Raw genomic sequence first — 4,417 nt, forward strand, 5'->3', positions numbered from 1 at the left:
AGGCGGGCCGGCGGCGGCCCCCCCCCCCCCCCCGGCAGGCCCCGCCGGCCCAGGTAGGCCAATCGCAGCCCTCCCCTCCCCAGGCAGGCCCCGCTGGCTCGCCTCAGAATTCAGCTGGTGGGGGGAGATGGGCCCTACCTGCTGCAAGGCTCTCCCAAGGGCTGAAGAAAGGTCAGCAGGCAAAAGGCCATGGCCGCTCCTCCGCTGATCATCTCCTGACGGCTGAAGAAGGCTGGTCAGGCAAATGGCTGCTCGGCTGCTGCGGTAAACTGTTCGGATTGGGGTTTTGGCAGGAGCTGGCTCTGTGGGTGGGACTCAGGCACGCCATCTGATAGGCAGTTCCGGCAGCCAACTGATTTTGGCAAGCATAGAATGTTGCCATGCGAAAACACGTTTATATATAAGAACAGGATATTACTAAAACAGCACTACTGGCAACTCTTGCAACCCTCGGAATTTCTGCTTGACTATTCAAGCCGTCGTTAGTCACAGCACTGTAGTGCAACTGAGATTGTCAGTAATTCCCTCAAACTGCAAACTGCCCCAGGGGTCCAAAGGGCACACCTACAGAGCCCCTAGTTTGAGACCCTGGATGCTTTACAGACCCCCCTAAGCAGTGAAGATGTTTTCAGGTTTCTTTTTTCAGATAGCAACCTGTAGTTATTCTCGTGGCCTATATTTCTGCCTCATTTCCAGATCTCTCTTGTTCTCAGGCTAAAGTGCAGCACAGCAAGCTATATTTGAAGAATAGGGACAGCATCCAAACCATCTGCAATGTTACATGTTCAATGTATTTTAAAAAGTCAAAAATTCCACCAGAGAGTTACAAGCACTTACATGCCCTTAGGTAATTCTTTGGACCCTGGTCTAGGATCATGAATATCCAGCTGACAATGCTGACTTTCGTGAGCATGCGACTAACAATGTTAGTCTTTCATGAGCATGTGACTGACAATGTTAGTCTATCATGAACATGTGACTGACAATGTTAGTCTTTCATGAACATGTGACTGACAATGTTAGTTTTTCATGAGCATGTGACTAACAATGTTAGTCTTTCATGAGCATGCGACTGACTATATTAATCTTTCATGAGCATGTGACTAACGATGTTTGTCTTTCATGAGCATGGGAGTAATGATGTTAGTCTTGCATGAGCATGTGACTAATGATGTTCAGATAGGGCTGCCAGGAAGGAGAAGCTAGGATAGAATAGATCCTTCCAGGATCTTGATTTGTCTTGGGGCTCTAGAAAGTTGGGGCAAGGTGCTACCATAGTGGACAGCGAGGGACTAGTAGCAGCACACCAGTCCCAATCAAGTAACTTGTATGTGTTCTTCTGAATATGAGTGGGAACCCAGGAGGAATCTGTTTAGGGCAGGGGCTCCATGGTGTCCACCAATACCATAGAATCATGGAATGGAGTCATAGAATCATAGAGTTGGAAGGGACCTCCAGGGTCATCTAGTCCAATCCCTGCAGAGTGCAGAAAATTCACAAATACCTCCCCCCACACACCACCAGTGACCCCAGTTCCATGCCCAGAAGATGACAAAAAAAACCTCCAGGATCCGTTTTTGGAAAGTGGGTGGGGTCAGGTGAGGCTCCTGCCCAGCAGGGCTTCTGATTGGCCATTGGAATTCTGATTGATTGTACAAATTAAAATAGCATTATTTTAGTGGTGGCTACCACCACAGTGTTTTTATTCTCTCTTATTCCTCTTTTCCTTTCCCACAGGCTCAAACAGGTTGGAGATCCTTGGTTTAGGGGCTCTTGGTAGTTTCCGACAGCCCTATGGTCGGAAATAAGATTTAGGCCTGGACAGGAACTAACCGTGGTCTCCACTGGCTTTTGAGATGCACCCATTTATAGTTTCTCTGTTGAAAAATGGAATTAAGAATTGAGATCCCGGATCAGGGAAACATCCATCGAGTCCAGCTTTTGACTTCCGAAGGAAATTTCACAGCTGCCTTTGGGAGCTCACAAGCAGGTTGTGAAAGTGATGGTCGTCACTTGTTTTAATTCAGCATCAAAGACCCAGACGCACACTACCTCTATATATGGAGTTTCCATCTAGCTATCATAGCTAAAAGCCATTGATTTATCTTTAAAAAAAAAACCAGTCACCTTATTTAGTGGCTAATTCCTAGCCCTGCCCTGAATGGCCCAAGCTAGCCCAACTTCTTGATGGTATTTAGTTAATTAATTGCTGGAATTTAAATGGCCCAGGCTAGCTTAGTCTCATCAGAGCAGATCTTGGAAGCTAAGCACAGTCAGCTTTGGTTCGTACTTGGATGGGAGACCTCCAAGGAAGCCCAGGGTTGCTATGCAGAGGCAGGCAAGGGCCAACCACCTCTGTTCCTCCCGCACCTTGACCTGGATGGCCCAGGCTAACCTGATCTCATCAGGTCTTGGAAGCTAAGCAGGGTTGATCCTGGTTAGTACTTGGATGGGAGACCACCAACAAAGCTCAGGGTTGCTAGACAGAGGCAGGCAATGGCAAACCACTTCTGTTAGTCCCCTGCCCTGAAAACCCTATCGGTTGCCATCAATGCTCCCTCTAAGCTGTGGAGTCTTGTGAGCAGAAATTCTACTTTGTGAGCTACTGACATTAAAGTTGTGAGCGAGAGATCTGGCTACTGCATAAATTAGTTTGCTCTGGAGCCATCCCCTTCCTGAGCTAAGACAAAAATGTGTGAGCCGAAGGCTAAAAAACTGTGAGCTAGCTCACACTAACTCAGCTTAGAGGGAACACTGGTTGCCATAAATCAGCTGTGACCTAATGGTATTTTACACACAGGCACATTTAATGGCTAGCATATCTTGCAGTAGCGAATCCCATAACCTACACATCTGTGCACTGTATAAAAGAGGGCTTCCTTTTATTGGACTTACCACTGATCGATTTTATTTTGACAGCTCCGAGTTTTAGTGGGAGGGGAGTGAGAATACAAATTTTTATTTTTATGTATAATATGTGTTTGTCATGACATGCTACAAAGTAGCAAAGTGTTATTCATCTCCACAATCCTGGGCTAAACGGGTAAATAAATAAATGGACTAACATAAAAAGTTCTCCACTTAGGGGTTTCTTCTTCTTCCTCCTCTTCCAAAGCAAAAGGGGAAATTTTACTCATACATTCTTTTCCCCTGTAGCAAGAAAATCAGTGGTGTACTTTTTGCCGTGACAAAGATAAAATTGAGTGATACGACTCAATCAGCCATGGGGTAGATGCAGTGCCTTTCGGCAAATGCATCGGATAGTGATACCTTTCCATGCTTACATCATGTATTAATTCTGGGTGGGCAGCTTTCCTTCACTTCGGTTCCCCGGGGATGAGAAAAGAAGCCCGTGAGAGTGCTCCCAAAGGTTTTCTGTTTAACTGCAGACATCTGGATTTCATATCTGGAGGAATGAATATCAGGCCTAATTAATCCTCCATGGCTCGCGAACTCCTTAAACAAGGCCGCTTCTAATTATAGCTTTAACCAGGCATGGTGACAGAACAAGTTTTCCACAGACATCCTCCTGATTGGAAGCAGTGTTTTCATCCCTGGAAATAAAGCACAAAAATTGGATGAGCTAAAGATGGACCAGGTGTAGGTAAAACATGGAAAACAACATCTGGTGAGAGGAACAAGTTAAATCACACACACACACACACACACACATTTTAAAATACTCCTGTAGGAAACTGCCTGTACCTTGAGATCATCTTTGAAGCTCTTCTGCATGGTCCATGAGGTTTGTTGGGTAGCCCAAAGAAAAAGGGCCTTATTGACATTGGCACCAATTTATTTATTTATTTATTCATTATTTACATTTTTATCCCGCCCTCCCCAAAAGCGTGGAACTCTCTTCTCGGTAGGGTCTCCAATTCTGGCTTGGGAAATTCCTGGAGATTTAGGGCCGGTGCCAGGGAAAGGTAGATTTGGGGGAAAGGAGGGCATTCACTGGAGATATGATGCCACTCTAGGACTTCTGTTTATCTGAGACTTTGTGGTATATACAATAGAGTTCGCCCTCCAAAGTCACCATTCCCTTCAAGGTAACCAATCTCTGTAGTCTTAACATCAGTTGGAATTCCAGGAGAACATCAAGCCTCACCTGGAGATTGGCATCCTACTTCTCTGGGAGCTCTATCGTGTTGTTAGCCAGGTGATCAGGCTGCCAACAAATCATTGGGAGAAAGGGAAGATAATCTCTCCATCCCTGCCTCTGCTTTCCCGGGTGCTTTGGCCATTGTTTCAACAGTATCTGCGGTGTCACAACCTGGAGAACCCTGGGGAATGGAGGAGAAGGTGAAGAGAAGAAAGGAATAAAAGGAAGGAGTGCATCAATGGTTCTCATTAATTTGTTGCTATTCCCGTACATTTTCATTACCCAAATGAAGACAGTTGTTGTTGTTCAGTCGCA

Source organism: Gekko japonicus, unplaced genomic scaffold (genome assembly GCF_001447785.1).
Source record: "Gekko japonicus isolate JY-2015 unplaced genomic scaffold, Gekko_japonicus_V1.1 scaffold420, whole genome shotgun sequence".
Classification (NCBI taxonomy): Eukaryota; Metazoa; Chordata; class Lepidosauria; order Squamata; family Gekkonidae; genus Gekko; species Gekko japonicus.